Source organism: Myxocyprinus asiaticus, chromosome 15 (assembly GCF_019703515.2).
Source record: "Myxocyprinus asiaticus isolate MX2 ecotype Aquarium Trade chromosome 15, UBuf_Myxa_2, whole genome shotgun sequence".
In the NCBI taxonomy this organism is placed as follows: Eukaryota; Metazoa; Chordata; class Actinopteri; order Cypriniformes; family Catostomidae; genus Myxocyprinus; species Myxocyprinus asiaticus.
In genome coordinates this window covers 15118852-15140772 of record NC_059358.1, presented here as the reverse complement: position 1 = coordinate 15140772, position 21921 = coordinate 15118852, and the positions used below count along the sequence as shown (strand labels likewise).

General features: G+C 37.7%; 2 protein-coding genes across 9 annotated transcripts in view; one reads left to right on the top strand and one right to left on the bottom strand.

The window, feature by feature from the left end:
• LOC127453288 (mitogen-activated protein kinase kinase kinase 5-like) overlaps nt 1-21921 on the top strand; it is a 422352-nt gene that overhangs the window by 93510 nt on the left and 306921 nt on the right. The window lies entirely within an intron of this gene.
• LOC127453286 (receptor-type tyrosine-protein phosphatase U) overlaps nt 1-21921 on the bottom strand; it is a 330391-nt gene that overhangs the window by 241432 nt on the left and 67038 nt on the right. The gene's annotated exons all lie outside the window — the stretch shown is intronic.

Below are 21921 nucleotides of genomic sequence, written 5' to 3'. Positions count from 1 at the left end.
CTGGCCCCATATAAAAGGCTCCAGGGCAAGAACATTTCATCTGGGCAGCATTTGATCCACAATCTGTTGACACTAAAACGTGCATTACGATACGAGAGACTCTTCGATCCTCTTGAGAGGTTTATATGGCTGCAAGCAAGCGTACTAAGACCCCCTGACCCCTACGGTTTCTAATTAAGCAGCCGTGTGTAATTCGGGGCTCTATTTCATCATGCAATCCCCTCTGATCTCATTTTTGTTTCTGCAGAGTGAGGGGTGCCAGATTGCACACCTACATCCATCCAATTGCAATGCCAGTTTCTCAACCAGACACCTCAATGGCAACCATTGCCCATGCAATCTGTGCGCCGTTCAAAAGACACACTCCATATTTTTTTCCTCACACACACATATCTTCAAAGACACACTTTTGACAATTAATCATCAATATTAATTAAGGATTTATAACACAAACACCACTGAAATCACATATGACCATTGTGTGCATTTTGGTCATTTTGACTAGTCGACCGTTAAGTGTCTTGCCGCTAAAATATGGGAGAGTTGACAACCCTACCGCTAAGGTGCTCTATGGAAGGGGTTATCAAACTTGGGTCCGGCGACCCTCAGGGGGCCACAAGGAGGTGCTAGGGGGTACGTGGAAATTTCAGAGAAAACAAAAAGAAAAATTTGCCAAATCTGACAGTATTGTTCTTTCATTCTGCTTTCTAAAGACTGATACATTTCTACTGAATTGAACATGTTTTTCTTCCAGTTTATACATCTAGCTAATTACTCTTACAGTGGGCAGAAAAAAGATATGCTCTCAACTTAATATAGAGTAATATTAATTTATTTAACATTATATTTTAATTATAATTATCTTGTTATATTTTCATTTTCTTCATGTCAATTCTCCTCTCTGCCCAGTAGGGGGCGATATGCATGAAGAATGAGAATCACCAAAAACACAAGAAAAAGAATGAGAAAGTGAAAGTAAAGTGGAGACTGACTGAGCAGGGAGGAGAATTTATAGTAAAAAAGGACTTAAATATTGATCTGTTTCTCACCCACACCTGCTGTATCATTTTGCTTCAGAAGATATGGATTTAACCACAAGAGTCGTCTGGAGTACTTTTATGTTGCCCTTATATGTATTTTGGAGCTTCAAAATTTTGGCACCCATTCACTTGCATTTTATGGACCTAGAGATCTGAGAAATTCTTCTAAAAATCTTTGTTTGTGTTAATCAGATGAAAGAAAGTCATACACATCTGGGATTGCATGAGAGTGAGAAAATGATGAGAGAATTTTCATTTTTCTGTGAACTAACATTTTAGTTAATTTCAATATTTTACTTTTTTTTATTATTAAAAGTTGTACATGTTATAATTAGTTAATGCATTCAAAACTAACATGAACAAGCAATGAACAACAGTGTATAGTCAATTAACAAACTAAAATTAATAGATGCTGTTTAAAAATATTGTTCATAGTTAATTCTAATGGGGAAAAAATGGAACCCTATTTTTACCCAGTGACAAAATGAAAGCCAACTGTTTAATTTAGCAAACAATGTGTTGTCTTTATAATATCACACTTACTTTTTTTCTTCACACAGTATAAATGGGACTTTATACATGAAAATATAAAGCTGGCTACAAATCAGGAGATCATCATGTTTGGGGAAAATAGGCACCAAAAATTTTGAAAACCCCAGCTCTATGGTATAGCATACTCATTTGTCCCCTGCGGAAGAATCATCCATAAAAATTTAGCCCCAAGCCCTATGAACTTTAGCGATGACCTCAAACCAGGATGGTGGTGGAGGGATGAACTGAGTTTTGTTATGGTATTTGCATTGCATCTTAAATTGTTGGTCTATGTAGATGTGCATCAAATGGCCATGCTTGTCTGATGCATAGCATCCCATTGTTTTTGTAGCATCTCACAGCAGAAGAATTGTGTTTTTAAGAATGCATGTAAAAGTGTCCAAGACCGTGTACACTGATGTCAAGTGGACCACAAAGTACTACTCAAAATGCCACCATAACAAATCAAGAAATAAAAAAAGCAGATTTTGGCAGTTTTGCATATAGTTGTTACTGAATTGTGATCTGGAAAATTTTTTAGGAGAAAAGTCTCAAGATCAACAATTCAAGCCGTATCTCTATTTAGGCCATACATATGGGGCCAGCTCCTACAAAAGAGCTTTCTATAAGTATTCCAAACTATTATACTAATCCACCAAGGAATTCTTATACTAAGCCTGCAACTAATTTGTGCTCCAAATTACATTTAATATGCAGCACATTCATGACCCCAGGGCAGCGGCTTAATGTGCTACAGCCTGAGCACCTCGCCACATCTGTTGTGGTCCTTCACATTAGCCTCGTAGAGTGAGAAAGAGCAGGCACTGGTGAGCAGTCCACAAATCCCAGTCACGTGCTGCTGACTTGTGCCAACTCAAAGCAGAGAGGGGCAGAGAGCAGGGGAACCATGCTATGACAATAACCATGACATCAAGGTGACCCTTATAGCTGACTGCCTCATTACTGCCACCTCTGGGCATGTCCCCACTATAGCCAAATGGGGGGTGTTGTACATCTGGCTTGTACAGCAATTGAATTACTTGGATTTTTATGCAAGCATCAGTGCCAGCATAATAAACAAGGAGTGTCATTGTGACCGACTGTGATCTGCCAGTTACTGCAAACCAAGAGAACACTGTCACAGAGAGTTACTTCAATCTTTTTGAAAGGCAGTTCTCATATTGTTTCTTTTCAAAGGGATAGAAAATTGTCATCATTGACACCTCATTTTGTTCCAAACCAGACTAACTTTATTCCATGGAACACAAAAGGAGACATTAGAAAAAATGTTAGCCTCAGTCACCATACACTTTCATTGCACCTTTTTTCATACAACGAAACTGAAGGGTGTCTAACATTTCCTTTTGTGTCCCACAGAAGAAAGTCATGTGGGTTTGGAACGACATGCGGGTGACATAATTCCCATTTTTGTTGGACTATCCCATTAAGGCAGGTCTGTGTAATTGGGCAGGTTTCGTGTTCACCTGACCCCTTTCGGATGCGTTTCTCAGGGCAGTTAACATAACAACCTGTCTACACAGGAAGCAAGTGGTGCATTGTGCAGTCAAAAGCAAATCACTCCCATTATAAACAATGATGCTGTGAACACTGGAAGCATTCGTTGCGGCACATTGAGGCACGTTGCATCATTACGCCACACCGACAGTGGACAGATGCCCTGTTCTATTTCTGACATGCTGCAGAGCTACTCCAGCCGCTTCTGAAATAAAATTTTATTTAAAATGTTGCTTCCCAAATATCATAATCAGGGTCTGAGATTTACTTTTTAGCCCACCAGTCAGATTTCTTAATTTCTCTTTTTTTCTTTTTTTTATTGCATTTTATAAGTGGATTTTACATATTATTTTACATATGAGACAAATAAACAATACATTATGCATGTATAAAAGTGAACTGCATTTTAAAAGATTGTTTATTAAGAGTGTATTGTTTTATTAATTATTAAATATTTAATTGCCAGATAGTCCATTTACAATATTTTTCAGATTATTCACTTATTATAACAAAACTAAATTTGTATTTTAAAGTACATGTTGTCATATAAATGACCAGTAAGTAACTCTCATGAGCCTAAATGTACACACAACACAGAAGCAGTTCTTGGTTTAATTGGAGTGAGTAAATTAATTCAGTCAGCTCAAACGGATTCATAAGTCTTTTTGATTCACTAAAAAGAGCCGGCTTAAAGAGTCGTATGTTTGGGAATTGGACAACTGTTGTTGATTCACTAAAAAGAACTGGCTCAAATCAGTTATTCGTGAATCAGATTAAACTGTCGCTTGTTAAGTCTTGTCTGTAGATTCAAAAGAACCAGCTCAAAAGAGTCATTTCTTTGGGAATCGGTCAACTGTTAGTGCTTTATGTCTCGTCTCACGCTGTAGGTTCAGTAGCAGTGTTGCTGTGGCGCTTAATAGTAATAAATTTTAGTCTGGTTTTCTGTACGCATCACCGGAATAATGTACATTCAAGAACCGTTAACGAAACCGTACATCATTGAGCTTTTATTATACTGCAATCATTACTAGAGAATTTGTATGTGTGGTTGTAGATAATTAAAACGTTCTCGCACATCCACTGTAAATCCAAGAGTGGTCTTCCCTTCATCCCGATGACATGAATGCTCCTATACATTACTTTCATCTTGCATCGAGATGTACTGCTATCCGTACGTGTCCACTGGTGCAGAATAAATCCTCTCAGCCCCACTCACCCCACCAGAGAACTGCCGCTTCAGGGTGAGTTTGTAATAAACAAAGCTAGTGTGTATGTTCTATTAGCTTTCAGTATAGGAGCAATGATGTCATCTTAAATATGCACGATTACAGTTGGAAAAATGTATGATGGAAAATGGAAAAAAACTTCATTTTCAAATGCCCAAAGTATACAAACAGTGCTGATTTATTGACGTTTTCTTACCCAGCTACAGAACTGCCACAAAGAATGTGTGCAATCATCATCTGAAGTCTGGATTAAAAGCACTGAATACACCTTCGCTCACCACACGTCAGTGGACAAAGCGTTTGAGACTATTGATGAGAACTGGGTCTACGATAAGAGCCGTTCTATGTAAACACCTGTGTTACTGACTGTACTGTAGGTCTATGGAGCCTATAGGGTGGCATCATCTTTCAGTATTTGCTACACATTGCCATTTTCTGAGATGTAAATCTAAGAGCTAGGGCTGAAAGTGCAATTAATTTCAAATGCCATAAATTACTTAGCCTCAATTTTAAAAAGCAGTTTATCTCAGCAAGACGGCCATTATGTGTGGCTGTTAATGACAACAAATCCTTCACACATTTCTGAACCACATAGGGCTGTTTTTTTAAGGACAACTGCTCCTGTAACTCCTGGGTGTAAACTAAAGTGCTGTGGGGAATGCTTTTAATGAATGTGGGATGCTGTAGTTAAGAGTGAATGTTTGTGTCTTTGAGTATGTGCGAATTTCAAAGAGGGTAAGGCTATGAAACTACCATGTGAACAACATGCTTCTTCATTTCCTCCCACTCTATCTTGTTGAAGAGTATATCAAAGCGGAAAGTTCACAGAACTATGTGTCCCTGATTGAAAGAACGCAAGTGTCTGTAAACATCAGATTTCAAGGGATTTACTCCCAATGCTGACTAGGTCTCTAAGTGTGGCACAAGTGCTCAATTAAAAGATGAGGTGGTGAGGGAAGTCACAAACCTCTTCCGAACATGTCTGAAGAGGTGAATCTCATTTATGAGAAAAAGCTCTCAGAAGGCAAGTTGAGTTTCAGATAGGATGCACATTTCAAAGTGGGACACACACTTTAAATATCCCTTGGCAAGGTAGAACACTAACCTGGAAGAATCATTGAACAAATTGCCTCTCTCTCACATTACTGCTCTAGATAAATCCGATTCATTTCCCCATCCTCTGACAACATCCTATTTGTCTTGTCCCTGCTCTTTTCTTTGTAGAATTACCCTATTATCGGAGTTGTTCTTAAATATGTTTTCAACAGAACCATGGCATCAAATGTAGCTCTTTGATCTGTATTATTGCACATGGATTTCACGAGAGGTGTGCGCATACATATATCTGTAAGACAAATCTGGCTTAGGGTCAGGGGCAGACCATCCAATGGGTTTTATGGGCCACTAGGGGGCCCACGAGAGCAAAAAAAAAAAAATCAAGCCGATGTAAACACGGAGACAGAGTGCAACAGCGAAATGCGTCAGTGTAGCGCACGGTCATATGGTAAAGTTCTCTGCTTAGGGTGCTCCCAAAGCGAAACGACATTGTCTGTTTGATGCATGCTAAAACAGCGCACTACTTTCTCTGGTAGAATTACCCCCTTTTTGTAGCATTTGAAATGTTACTTTCTCCATGCCTTTTTTTTTTTTTCCTGTAAAAATATCTAAACATCTTTTAAACAAGGTAAATGTATTTATGTAGGAATACACAACTTACATCTTGTTACAGTACTGTGCAAAAGTTTTAGGCACTTGTGAAAAATGTTGCATAGTGAGGATGTCTTCAAAAATAATGAAATAAATAGTTTTCATTCATCAATTAACATCATACAAAGTCCAGTAAACATAAAAAAGCTAAATCAATATTTGGTGTAACCACCCTTGCCTTCAAAACAGCACCAATTCTCCTAGGTACACCTGGACACAGTTTTTCTTGGTTGCTGGCACATAGGATATTCCAAGCTTCCTGGAGAATTCGCAACAGTTCTTCAATCTATTTAGGCTGTCTCAATTGCTTCTGTCTCTTCATGTAAAACTGACTCGATGTTCAGTGGCGGGCTTTGTGGGGGCAGTGCCATCTCTTGCAGAGCGCCCTATTCTTCTATTCTAATCATTTCTATTTGCAAAAGTAATGTTTGGGAGTCTAACCTGTATTTTTCCTATTGACACAAAAGCTGAAGATATAAATAATCATCTTAAGACAAATGTTTTCGTGAAATATCTTAAGTGCCTAAAAATTTTGCACAGTACTGTGTGTTTTGAAATACACTATATTGCCAAAAGTATTCGCTCACCCATCCAAATAATTGAATTCAGGTGTTCCAATCACTTCCATGGCCACAGGTGTATAAAATGAAGCACCTAGGCATGCAGACTGCTTCTACAAACATTTGTGAAAGAATGGGCCGCTCTCAGGATCTCAGTGAATTCCAGCGTGGTACTGTGATAGGATGCCACCTGTGCAACAAGTCCAGTCATGAAATTTCTTCGCTACTAAATATTCCACATTCAACTGTCAGTGGTATTATAACAAAGTGGAAGCGATTGGGAATGACAGCAACTAAAATGACAGAGCGAGGTCAGCGGATGCTGAGGCGCATAATGCGCAGTGGTCGCCAACTTTCTGCAGAGTCAATCGCTACAGACCTCCAAAGTTCATGTGGCCTTCAGATTAGCTCAAGAACAGTGCATAGAGAGCTTCATGGAATGGGTTTCCATGGCCGAGCAGCTGCATCCAAGCCATACATCACCAAGTGCAATGCAAAGCGTCGGATGCAGTGGTGTAAAGCACGCTGCCACTGGACTCTAGAGCAGTGGAGATGCATTCTCTGGAGTGACGAATCACGCTTCTCCATCTGGCAATCTGATGGACGAGTCTGGGTTTGGCAGTTGCCAGTAGAACGGTACTTGTCTGACTGCATTGTGCCAACTGTGAAGTTTGGTGGAGGGGGGATTATGGTGTGGGGTTGTTTTTCAGGAGCTGGGCTTGGCCCCTTAGTTCCAGTGAAAGGAACTCTGAATGCTTCAGCATACCAAGAGATTTTGGACAATTCCATGCTCCCAACTTTGTGGGAACAGTTTGGGGATGGCCCCTTCCTGTTCCAACATGACTGCGCACCAGTGCACAAAGAAAGGTCCATAAAGACATGGATGAGCGAGTTTGGTGTGGAAGAACTTGACTGGCCTGCACAGAGTCCTGACCTCAACCCGATAGAGCACCTTTGGGATGAATTAGAGCGAAGACTGTGAGCCAGGCCTTCTCGTCCAACATCAGTGTCTGACCTCACAAATGCGCTTCTGGAAGAATGGTCAAAAATTCCCATAAATACACTCCTAAACCTTGTGGAAAGCCTTCCCAGAAGAGTTGAAGCTGTTATAGCTGCAAAGGGTGGGCCGACGTCATATTAAACCCTATGGATTAAGAATGGGATGTCACTTAAGTTCATATGCGTCTAAAGGCAGATGAGTGAATACTTTTGGCAATATAGTGTAGATGACACGGTGGCTCAGTAGGTAGCACTGTTGCCTCACAGCAAGAAGGTCACCGGCTCAACCTGGGCCTTTCTGTGTGGAGTTTGCATATTTTCACAGTGTTTGTGTGGGTTTGCTCCGGTTTCCCCCACAGTCCAAAGACATACAGTTGAAGTGAATAAGAGACTCTAAATTGCCCGTGTGAGTGAGTGAGAGTGCGAATGGGTATGTCTGTGTGTGTTTGCCCTGTGATGGACTGGCCACCTGTCCAGGGTATTTCCCCCAAGACAGCTGGGATAGGCTCTAGCACTACACGTGAACCTGCACAGGATAAGCAGCTATAGAAGATGGATGGATGGATGGATATCTTGAATTAAGTTTTTTTTAGCCTATTTTCTTAGTCAATTGGCAAGTTGTTTCATCTTGTTTTAAACTGAATTATGTGAGATTAATGCTTAGCCTACAAGTAAAAAAAAAAAAAAAAAAAAAAAAAAAAAAAAAGAAACATTTGTTAATGTAGTATTAAAAATTAACTTCATTCAAGGTATTACTCTCTGAAAACCAGTCTTAATAGCTTATGCAAATTTTCTTTAAGTAAATGTATATTGTTTTAAAGACATTTAGAAATAATTTTACTGGGAAACAATAAAAAAGATTACGAAAATGATTTTTGGCAGTGAAGATAAATTACAAAGTAGAAGTTGCATTCATCAAGTATTTAATTTAGGATCCCACTGTTAGCAGCAAATTAGATAATAGCACGTCTCCTGAAAAAAGAAGAATGAATTTAATCTAAATCTTCTTCCGACAGTTGTTGGAAGCTATTGATATCTAGACTGCTACATGCTCCAGTGGAATGTCCTTAGAGAGCTTGGACAGGCCATTTTTCAACATTTTAATGAAGGCTAATAACAGCATGACTCTCGAAAGGGGACTTGTTCACATTAATAAACAAAATAAGCGGATGAGCTCGCACATACAAAAGCTTCCATGCTCTCTAGCCAAGGGGCTTTCAGGCCTGGCATTGGCTCAAGCCTGATGTTTTCTCTGTGTTCTCTTGTTGTGCCAAATTATATTGTAATTACTGGAGGCAGTCATGACAAGACTGAGGGCTGAATGGGGGTGCAGAGGCACAGAGGAGGCTTGCTTTGTTGCTGTTCAGTTGTGATGGTTACTCTGTCTTTCACAATATACCTTCTTTCCTTTTAGGCAAAATGTTACCATCGTTACCATTCATTTTCATTGTATGGAAAAAAAAATTATTCATAATAATGAAAGTGAATGGTGACTGAGGCTTACATTCTGACTAGCATCTCCTTTTGTGTTCCATGGAAGAAATAAAGTCGTATGGGTTTGTAACAACATGAGGATGAGTGAATTATGACCAAGTTTTCATTTTTGGATGGACTATCCCTTTAACAGGCAGGTCCAAATCCAGTGCTATTGGACTGCACTAGCTGCATTGACAGTGGCAGTGCAGCAGCAGTTGCAGTGATGAGCTCTGCCCACTCAGAGCTCCAGCCAATGAGAGCTCAATGCAGTCTTCTTATTTAGCATTCTAACGGTCTGTCTGGGCAGTTACACTATGAAGTCTCTGAATGTGAATGTGCTTCCAGACAGGTTTCTCATTTGGGTTTGGTGATGACTGTCTCAGGAGTGCCTACTAACACTTAGCCTCAGGTGCTAATGTGATACTGAGCCTCAACAAGAACAAGTTGAATGAATACATAATGGGGAACTGGAAATTTTCATTCAAACTTGAGATATTGACCTTGAAAATGATTGCATTTTAAGTTTATACCTGTCATTAAAAGTTGGGTGTCAGTTGGTGAGGTAATGTGCCTTCATCATTCTTGAGTTAATTGGACTTGTTCTGTTTTTGCTACAGGCAAACTGACCCCTCATACGTCATACGTTTGTTTTAACATTCTTCACTAAAACGAACACCATCTCGACTAAAAATATGTTTTACAGGACTTTGGCAATCTTTATAACAAATCATTGTACATACAGCTTCATAATAATTTCTGAAGACACTTAAAGACCCCATGAAAATTGTAATGAAAAAATTTCACTTGTTGAGTGCTTTGACATTTTTCTTATGGAAACAGGAAATTTGGATGAGACATATCGAAGGGCTGATCCTTTCTTCTTTCTTTTTTTTTTTTTTAAATAGCCAGTAGTTTACGTTACTCTGTGTAGTGCAAGATGAGTCATCAATATTTTTGGTCTGTTTTTCCAAATGAGAATGCAATTTTAAAGAGCCCATATTATGCTAATTTACAGGTTCATGATTATATACTAGAATAGGTTTACATGCTTTAATGTTCAAAAAACACATAATTTTTCTCATACTGAATATTTCTGCTAATCCTATTTTCATCCTCTGGCTCAAACGCTCTGATTTAGGTCCTATCTATTTAAAGCCCCCCTTTCTGAAAAGCCCAGTCTGCTCTGATTTGTCAGCTGACCATGTCTGTTGTTATTGGTCAACCACGTAGAGCATGTATCGGAAATGTATCGACCCTTACCATAACTGAGTTTAAGGCTTCCTTAACAGCTGTAAACACTATTGTAGTTATGGTAACAATGGCGTCGGTTTTTGCTGTACCAGTTTGAGTCCGAGACCAATAATGAAAGTTTGGAAGAACAAGCTGATCGACCCGAACCACATTCGCAAGCATGACTTGAGCAGGACATTTCACAGTGGTAAGTTTTAATTTTATAGCTTTCTTACAAATACACTGTTGATTATTGTGAACCTGACAAAGCTTCAAGCAAGACACGTAGTGCATCTAAGTTAGTCATTTTTTTGCTGAAATGGGTGTAGCCGAACTTTTTCGCCCGAGCTATTAATGGAGAACACAGCCTACAGCTGTGCACTGGGTGTACACTGTAGCTACAACACAAAACTCTGCTTTTGAACACTCGGTAGCAGATAAATTCACAAATAATCAAGCATACTTACAGGTAGTGATTCTGAAGCGCCAGATTGTCCCAACAATGTGGGAACTGCACCATCTTTCAGGAGTAACCGTCTTGAAAATCCAGCATTGGTTGTGGTTGTACTGCTAAATAATTGAAATACATTTTAACCACTGATTCTCCAATTCGTCTGCCTTTGGAAGTCTAAAAAAAGAGGTTTTGCTTTTGCAGAGAAGAAAACAGCGTCTTCTCGACATGGCGACAACACTAACCCAACTCATCCTGGCAGGCAGGCCAAAGTAGCCCTTAGGAGGGCATTATGCAAATGTGTTACATTGTGATATAGATGCTTTATGGAAGAAATGGCTGGACTACAATCCAGCCGTTTCTTGTAGTTCTTGAGCAGTGTTGTCTGTGGAAGAGAATAACTCCCTTTTGCGTGGACTTTGTGCTTTATAACTTTGCAGACCTTTTACATGCACAAACAGCTATATTACAGACTAAAGGACAGGTAAAATCCCCAAAAGCATAATAGGGCCTCTTTAAATGCATATCTGCTACGCTTAGTCAGCAATCAAATTTAATAAACACAAAAGCCACAAAAATCCAATTTGGATTTTGTTGGGTCTTTAATTTTAAAATGTTCCTAGAATAATGGAGTATACTGATAAGGCATCTGAATTCAGGCCATTAGCCATCTCGGTTGCACATGGCCTGGTGGCACTGTGGTTCCACCCAATAATATCATTGTATTTTCACACCACAAGTTCTAGACTACAGTAGGCCATCCATCTTTGGTCTACTGTTACATGCATTATGGAAAGAATCCATGATTCCATGACAGGAAATGAAATGCATTCATTGTGAGTGCTAAGAAAGGATGAATGGCCTTACAGTGTTGGGTAGAGGGGTAAGTGACTTCCCTGTTCATCAAATACAGGGTTTGTCTTTGTCTGGATGCTCAGCCGAGGCTGTGCACCAGGATGCTAATGAGGCTAATGGGGGAGCTAGGCTGAGGCCCAGGCAGTGAAGACGTGAAGACGCAGTCGCTGCACTAATACACCACTGTGTCTGCTCACTCCCCCGACAATCGTAATCTTGCTTAGGGTGTCAAAATGGTCAGAAACGGCCCTGAGTTGACTAAATGGCTTTAAGCTCCATAGACAGGAGTCACATTTCGGTTCAACGGGCGATCGGTTCAGCCGCCCTCAACCCATCAAAATATTCTGAGCAAGAACAGTTGTGTTAAACAGCTAGTCGAAAAAATAATGCTTTGGCTAAATGAAGCAAATCTTCTCTTGAGATTAATAGACATTAACTCAAAGTATGGCAAAAAATAAACAGTTTTTCTCCATTTTCATATCAGCAAAGGACTAATGTTTTATGCCATTCTCAGCTTGAGCATGCACCTTCACTTGAATTATACTTGAAATTTCTTTGCAAAGACATGTCCTCTTGAAAGACTGTCAGGTGTGTCAAGTTATTTTTCGTTCAAAGCAGCTCTGCCTAATGGTCATCCATTGGTATCTGGACTAGTGTGAAATTATGTTAATGTCATCCAGGGACAAGTGTATTGAGCTAATCTTTAGTCTCTAGATTCCACTCTACATAAAGTCTCTTGAATGAAATGACAGCGACTTTGATAAATGATAATGCATTGTTAAAAACACTAGTGTAGGAAGCTCAGGATATCAATGGTCTGCCAAATATGCCTTCCCATAAAACAGAGAAACATAGAACAATGTCCACTATGTTTCAAAACCAATGTGTGATATACTATGTACATTTTAAAGAAAGATTATGAATCCTTTACAGCAGTATCTCAGCTTGGGTGGACCCCAGCACTACACATTTTGAATGAGTCCCTTATCTTACTTAAAAAGAAAAAGAAAAAAATATTTTATCAGTCAGTATTTTTGTCTTGTTTTGTCCAGTAAAATATATAAAAAAGAAATCTTAAAAGTAGATTGCATAAGATTTCAAGACTTGTTTTTTAGAAAATATATTGAATTAATTTTATTTTCCATATCCTATTAGCATATTGTTTTTCTACAAATCTTAGTGATGTTTACACTTATTATTCCCCAAAAACAAGTCTTATTATCTTGCACAATGTTGCCTCTCACTCGTTATTTTTTTTAAAAAAATGTTTTACATTTACTGGAAAACAAGGGCAATTTTGCACTCTGTAATGGGTAGGCAGGCTGAAGATATAAACAGACGAAGACGATGATGTGAGAACCCAAATGCAGTTTATTATATACAGTGCCAACAAAACAAAAGATACGAAACAAGAGACTAGATTGAATTAACTATGACTATGACTTGACGTGACTATAAGAAAACAAACAAAGATCGAGAATCAAGGACAACGTTACTGGATTAAACAATCACATGACATGAACAAGAAACATGGCAACTAAACTATCAAAATAAAAGACATGAAATCAAAACATGAACAAAAACAAACATAAATGTTACATACTAACTTGGTTCAATTTTTCAGTTCAGGGTTATCATGAGCCAAATTGGGTGGATCAGATGAGTGAGACACATAAAATGTGCAAAGCTGGAGGGGCCCTGAAGAGCAGGATTGAAAAGCACTGCTGTAGAATCATCTACAGACATCAGATGTTCCAGTTAATGACATGCCAATTAGGTGTGTGCTTGAGGCCTCTTCCCTATGCAATGAACACAAACTTTAGTGGTTCTGGACCTATAAATACACAATATGAGTTTATGAAGTGAGGATCTCAGAAAAGCAATTCTTGAATTTCATGAGGCAAAAAGAGGGTACAAACCTAAAGACCTAGGCCTCCATAAATCCACATTCAGGCAGATGGAGGACTAATTCTTAGAAACGGATGAAATTCAACACTGCTATTACTCTTCCCAGAGAAGCTTTTTAACAATTATCACCCAGAGAGCAAGGCAAAAAACTGAACTCCAAGGTAACCATACAAAGTTGCTTTAGCTAATATAAGTGTTCATAAATCCCTGCTAAGGAAAACAACTGAAAAAGTGCCATTCGCATCGGAAGATAACAAACAAAGGAAGTACCAACTCACTCTCACAGCGAAATCATCAGGATTCATATGACTTTTCTAAATTTGGCTAATTCGTACGATATCGTGCAACTGCACTCGTTTGAATTTTTACGACTTTTACTAAAGCCAATGACGTCACTGGACATCTTTTCCATCTAATACACAACAATTACTTGCTTCTTTCACACACAACAGCTTCCTATCATGTTTACACAGTCTACTGATTGGTTAAGTTTAGATAAGGGGGTTGGGTAAGGGCATAATATTAATAAGCATGTCCTTAACACCTCGTGCACAGAACTCATGCTTACTTCCGCATTAAACATCCGGGAATTTGCACGTGATGAAGTCGAACGAGTTTATGCCAACAACATCGTGAGAGACCATAATAGTTCACTCAAAAATACAAATTCTGTCATTATTTACTCATCCTCATGTCCTCCCAAACCCATATGACTTTCTTTTTTTCTGTGGAACACAAAAGAATGTATTTTAAAGAATATCGTGATCCCTTTGTATGATGAACAGACAGATGAACAGATTCATTATTCATTCTAAAATCAAATCATTGATCAACTCAAGTACACAGGGCCCAAATCAAATATGGTGACAAGTCAATAACATCGATCTCATTGGATCTTGTGTCATGCCGATTGGAGAACCAATGAGGTTTGATGTTGATGACGTGTTACAATACAGTATTTTGCTATAATTTGAGAGTGATTAACAACTTAAATGTCTGTATATTCATCATACTAAAGGATAATTTGTCTTCAGTAGACTTGGAATATGACACACAAGTCACATGGACTTCTTTTCTAATACTTTTGGGTGCTTTTTAAGCACCATCGATCGCAACATTCTTTAAAATAAATCCTTTTCCATAGGAGAAAAAGTCATTTGTGTTTTAAATGACATGAGGGTACGCAAAAATTACAGAATTTAAAAATGTTTGGTGAAATTTTTTGGGTGTTGTTTCCAGGTTAAATAAAGGTTACTACTACTAACAGGGAAAACAAGGAAACAGAAGTTTATAGCTTAAAATGAAAGCCTTATTTAACTGATTTGATGTGCATAATATAAAGCTAGTATTACTTGAAAAAAAAATTAAAAATGTGTTTTTCAAAAATCACCTTCTATGTCAACTTTTTAATGAGACATTTACAGTGTGTGTCAGTTTAAAAGCTGAGGAGATGACACCCCTGCGAGCATCTGTGGTAGATCACAGCAATCTTCATGTCAGTGGAGGCCACAGCATTCAACCTATGTGTTTCTGCTTTGAGAATAAGGGAAACCTCAAGGTGTCTCACTGTAAAATTAAACTAATTTGAGGTGGGAAACAAGCCAGAAAGGGAGAAGGAGAGAGAGAGAATATTGCATTTGAGAAGGAAATAAAGCTGAAATCAAAGTACACCTCAGTAAATGAGTGTAGCAGTAAGTCATTAACACTGATCTGGGGTCAGTTTCATTACTACATGCAGGAGGAAATCAAGTAGCCTTAGAGTTCAGTGTATGATCCTGGTTCAGTCTAGGGATGTGCAAGAATTGTCGACTAGTCAGATTAGTGATGTCGATTAGTAATTTTTAAACAATAAAAAATAATTAAAAGGTTTTAACTTTTTTAATTGTCATATTTAAGAAAGCCTGTTAATTTTGGAATTATTGTAGTTTAAATATTTTAGTCTCTCACGCTGTCCCTTCCACATCTGTACCAGCCGAGAGAGTGTTTTCTGTGGCTGGTGTCAACAGGCTTCGCTCACGTCTCCTTCCTGAACATGTAGCTTTTGTTTCTGAATAAAAATATATTGATGCATTAATGATTAAGGGGTGTAACCTTTTTTTCTTTATTCTTTCATGAATAAAAAAATATTGGCTCTCAGCAGATTACAAGCTGGCATTTGAAACACATTTCATTTAAACGTGGTGAGGCCTATCTTTAAAATTCGATGCCCTGTTCAGTTCTGTATTTATTTTAAATGCATCAACAGATTTATTATTATTTTTTTGGTCATATATATATATATATATATATATATAGGTCTATTCATTTACTATTGTGGTATTTTGAAACACTGACGTTCGGCCTATCGTCCAAGAGTAAGGTAGGACACCTGTTTTAATTGCATTTTTGATCGTTCTAATAAAGTTCATATTTGATATATTTGATGTGCCATTTTTAATTCTATATTTAGATTTTTTAAGTGTAGTTTAAATACTCTGTAGTTGAAATAAGAAGGTCGAACGCAAAAGAGTTTAGCCGTTGGAATTCATTTATGAAATAGAGGTAGGCAAAATTTGCGGCTCATTAAATTACATTACATTATTCCATATCTGTTGTTAGTTCTATATTATTAGTGCTTTCTTTTCTTGCTTTGTGCTCAGTTTATACACCCAAATGCTATCATAGATATTTATGTATACTGATTTTATGAGCAGTGATGCGTAATGTTACCCACACGCTGTTTTGGGCATTCTGCTTTTATTAGCTCTATTGTTTTTACTTAATTTATATTTACATTTATGAATTTTACTTATGTAATGAAGACATGAACAACAAAAGGTGTTGGCAAAACATGCATTTAAGGATGAAAAACACCAAAGCAAAACAAAGCGCCACAACAATATTTTACTTTCGGACTTTTTGGCTTGGAGCAATGTTCCCGTTGTTTCATACAAAATCCGTAAGTCTCTCTTTTAAATCCGTAAGTCTCTCTTTTTTTCAGTTTTGTGCATACAAAGGTTATAGTTATTAAGCTTATTTATTTTTTTGAATAGCCTTTCTGTTTGAGGCAGTGTGCTTAGCATCCACAGCCTATTATTAAGAAATGCATCTGATTGGTGTCTTGTGGAAATTACTCCGGCCTAATTATACAGGGCTTTGTTGACCGACTAGTCGACTAACAGTCGACATAACCCACCGACTAGTTGATTTTGAAATTATGTAATTTTGCACATCATTAGTTCAGTCGGACAAGAGATTATCTTTTAAACTAAGTGAAATTAGAATTTCACATTTTCTGAAGAGAGGGGTAAGTGGTGCTTCCCTGTGCAAAACTTGTGACAATAATGCTAGAGTGTTGTTTGTGGTTGCCAGGGCATTGCTATGCATTTGCTATGGTGATTTGGGGGGTTGCTTACTGGCCTGAGTCAAAAGAGCCCACCTATGATATTTATATGATATTCTCATCCCTAGATAAGGTTTGGTCACTTTTTTATTTTGAAATCTACAGACTTTTTTCCACACTGATCACATTGTGTATTTGGCAAAAGTAGGTTGAAAGTTTGCTGCTGAAATCTCTTGAATTCTACTTAATAATTTTAGTTAAATAGACTCATACACTAACATAGCTCAAATAAAGAAGATTATAACTCATTCTAGGTCTGTCATTAAATAAACTTATTTGTCAACAAAAATGCATATATGCCTGTACTTTAATTGCACATGCACAAGGAAAACTGAGATATTGACCACGTTTACATGCACTTAAGAAAATGGTTTATCCAGGGTTTTTGCAGAAAGTACCATTCTGAAACGCCATGTAAACAAGAACGCTGATTTCCTTATGCCGCTTAATGGATTAAGAGAAAGCGGTTTAACACACCTAGGTTTCTCTCGGAGAATGCAGCTTAAGGTGGCCATAAACGCATAAGCGGTGTTCTTTGAAGAGTGCGTGTGCATGGAACAGACTGGGATAACAAACATTGTCGGATGGAGCCCAAAAATAAGTAAACGCAGCAGAAAGAATTCAACATTTCTGGGAGTACAGTGGGTAATCACATATACTGTTAACTATACCCATTTATACACACCACTGTAAAACATTGACTGTCCCTCGCATTTGCCTATGCGATCACACATTGGGGAAATCCAGGAATTTTACGTAAGAGGGAAACCCCACTATTGCAGTGCAATTCAGCTGCAGGCCGCGATAGAATGTAAAGGAAACAAATACAATAACTCTGGAATACCTGGAAATAAAGCAAAGCAACAAAGAAAACAATAGCAATGTCTTCCTCGGATCCCATGTTTGTTATTTAGTGTCGTGGGAAAATTATATTGCTGTGGAGAAAGCCGCTTACCAACTGAGCCGCATATGGGAGTAAAGAGTATGCCACTTATACAGTACATGTAAACGGGAACATTGTTTTCTCGCAATAAGCCGCTTTCTAGCGTCCATGTAAACAGTAGTCAGTGTTAGAGATCACCTTAAGGGTGACATCACACGAAACAACTATTTGCAACAAAACCACATAAATAATACTACAAAAGAGCTAAAACCTCTATGAATTCTTAATAACTATTTAGCTATTTAAGTGTCCCCCTAAGTTCCCTTTTACCAAGGAAACATAATTAAATAATTAAAGCACAAGGAATTGTGGGTATTCCCCATAGCCTCAATTTTGTACTCAGTCGTTTAAGTTATTAACGCTTAAAATCTTGTCTATAGATTTTAAAGATTTTATAGAAGCACTGTAATTACCTTTCCTCATGATACAAGCTAGCCAGAATCCTATGGCTTGCATATTTGGCACAGGCATCTGGCTACTGCAAGATTATCAAAGTAAGTTTGGTTTTATCTTGCCTAATCATCTCCTCAGAGGCTGCATTCAATTGGCACTTCAGCATAGAAACGTCTCTGTTTAATAGGTCAAACACACAATATCTACATACATATTTATTACAATTTTGAATTGGCAGTGGAATTGTCATGGTAAAAAAAAAAAAAAGCCTGTCAGCATGAAGTCTATTTTCAAGTTTATTTTAGGCCTCAAGACTTAATTTTACCTGAACTCAAAACTCCTTACTACTCCATGGGCCCTCAGTCATCCTTTGAGTCATTGGTGGGTGGATGTTAACGAGATGATGCTTTAATTTCAATAAATTATTAAAACATATTTGTATGCATGCATTCACACAGAACACCCACAGAACCAAACTTGATGAGTGGAAACCACTAGCAACAATCTCAGGAAACCAAACAGAGCCACACAGATGGACAGATGGAGATATGGGAACCGTCAGTCTGAAGTTGCACTTATCTATTTACATATGCTGCCTCACTGGAGAATGAGTCACAGCAAACCAAATAAGCAGCCTCTAGCTAAGCACACACATCCCAAAGTGACGATGCTTTCTCTCGTTTTCACACAAACACATACATTCTGTTCTCTGTTCTCACAGAAATATAGAATCATTCTATTTCCACACACTAGGAGGTAATTGTTTCAGTTTTGTTTCCAAATTCAATCATGCAAGTATAAAGGATTGTTGTTATTGTTTGCGGATATAGTGTGAGTAATGGCATGCCACCAGCAAAAATGACAAATCACACGTTCAAATGTGAGAAATAAAATGTAATGCTACAGAAGATTCAACAATGGTGAGAATAGAGGAGATGACAGAATGAAATAAAAGGAATGTAGAGATATAGGGGTACAGTGCCAGATACCAGTCAAGATTCTCAGCTATGATTTCCGGTGCTAGCTTTAACATGTGCTGGTCCAGTCCAGTAACCTCATATACAGTAACAGTGGTTCTCAACTGGTTTTGCTTCAGGATGCAGATTTTACATTGGAAATCAAATTGGTGAGCCAATGCAGTACCAAACCTGTAGTTAATGTAATCTGGGTCATATTTTCTTGTATAGTTTTGTTCATGGTTTACAAGGATGAGGGCATGTCACACAACCTGGTTGTTAGCATCTGCCCAGTTTGGCTAGCTTTTATTGCATAAAAGATGAATTCATGTAAAATTACCATATGAGTTTGAGTGAATGCAAGACACACAAAAATGATTCTGAGAACAAATAAACACTCATACACTGCAAACAAATTTTTTTTTTTAAATTTATAAAAAAAAAAAAAAAAAAAAAAATATATATATATATATATATATATATATATATATATATATATATATATATATATATATATATATATATATATATATATTGTTCAGTATTTTTGTCTTGTTTTTGTGTAAAAATATATAAATATCCTAAAAACAAGATAAATCTACTTGAGCAGAAAAATGCCAGATAAAACATTAATTTATTTATTTTTAGATTTCTCTAAAAACAAGACTTGTCATTTTGCTTCTCAAGTAAATGTCTTGTTATAGGGATGTTGAGATAGCTTTACAAGAAAACAAGACCAAAAAAAAAAAAAAGCAAGAAAATTATTATTTTTTAAGTGTAGCTGTCCCTTCCAATGGGTACTTCAGTTGGAACAGACCCCTAGACAACACGGACAAGCATACAAACACAGCTTGTGTTTACTTGAGAATATTCTGCGGTAAAATGAGAGATAGTCTGTATGCTATGCAAGATACTCTCGAGGCCTCATCAGATTGGGATTCTGACAGACATGGCAGCCGTCCCTGCTGGTAAATGAGAGCAGAACAAACCGAGCTGTGGATCACAAAGCTAAGTCTATGATTACAGATTGGAACCGAGAGGGACCAAACTGCAAAAAAAAAAAAAAAAAAAAAAAAAAAAAGAATAAGAATAATAATAAATAACATTTTTTTTAAATTAATAAAAAATTCAGTATCATCAGTATTTTTGTCTTGTTTTCAGAGAACTGAATGAAGTTTATGGCAAATTTGCCCTATTGGCAAATAGTTTTATCTTGCTTAATCTTGTCTGTATATTGTTAGATTTATGATTTAAAAAAAAAACAAACAAACAAACAAAAAAAAAGTAGTAATGGGGTAGGAAAAATAAACTTAATTCAAGTAAAAAATACAAGTAAAAAAACAAGCAATTTTCAAAACAAGCAAACATCTTTTTAAAAAGATGTTTAAATTTGTACTGAGGAGCAAGACAAAGCACTTTGACTACAGTGTCAGAAAAGCACTATAAACGTGTAATAAATTGATTTTTTTGCAGTACAACTACATGTGGAGCACTATAACAGACCTGTCTAAAGGTCACATTTAGCATGATTTGCATCTTCTGTATGGACGGTATTTTAAAGCAAACTGCCAAAGCTATGCATTAGTTATTCTTACATTTACAGGTGCATCTCAATAAATTAGAATGTCGTGGAAAAGTTCATTTATTTCAGTAATTCAACTCAAATTGTGAAACTCGTGAATTAAATAAATTCAGTGCACACAGACTGAAGTAGTTTAAGTCTTTGGTTCTTTTAATTGTGATGATTTTGGCTCACATTTAACAAAAACCCACCAATTCACTATCTCAAAAAATTAGAATGTGGTGACATGCCAATCAGCTAATCAACTCAAAACACCTGCAAAGGTTTCCTGAGCCTTCAAAATGGTCTCTCAGTTTGGTTCACTAGGCTACACAATCATGGGGAAGACTGCTGATCTGACAGTTGTCCAGAAGACAATCATTGACACCCTTCACAAGGAGGGTAAGTCACAAACATTCATTGCCAAAGAAGCTGGCTGTTCACAGAGTGCTGTATCCAAGCATGTTAACAGAAAGTTGAGTGGAAGGAAAACGTGTGGAAGAAAAAGATGCACAACCAACCGAGAGAACCGCAGCCTTATGATTGTCAAGCAAAATCGATTCAAGAATTTGGGTGAACTTCACAAGGAATGGACTGAGGCTGGGGTCAAGGCATCAAGAGCCACCACACACAGACATGTCAAGGAATTTGGCTACAGTTGTCGTATTCCTCTTGTTAAACCACTCCTGAACCACAGACAACGTCAGAGGCGTCTTACCTGGGCTAAGGAGAAGAAGAACTGGACTGTTGCCCAGTGTTCCAAAGTCCTCTTTTCAGATGAGAGCAAGTTTTGTATTTCATTTGGAAACCAAGGTCCTAGAGTCTGGAGGAAGGGTGGAGAAGCTCATAGCCCAAGTTGCTTGAAGTCCAGTGTTAAGTTTCCACAGTCTGTGATGATTTGGGGTGCAATGTCATCTGCTGGTGTTGGTTCATTGTGTTACTTGAAAACCAAAGTCACTGCACCCGTTTACCAAGAAATTTTGGAGCACTTCATGCTTCCTTCTGCTGACCAGCTTTTTAAAGATGCTGATTTCATTTTCCAGCAGGATTTGGCACCTGCCCACACTGCCAAAAGCACCAAAAGTTGGTTAAATGACCATGGTGTTGGTGTGCTTGACTGGCCAGCAAACTCACCAGACCTGAACCCCATAGAGAATCTATGGGGTATTGTCAAGAGGAAAATGAGAA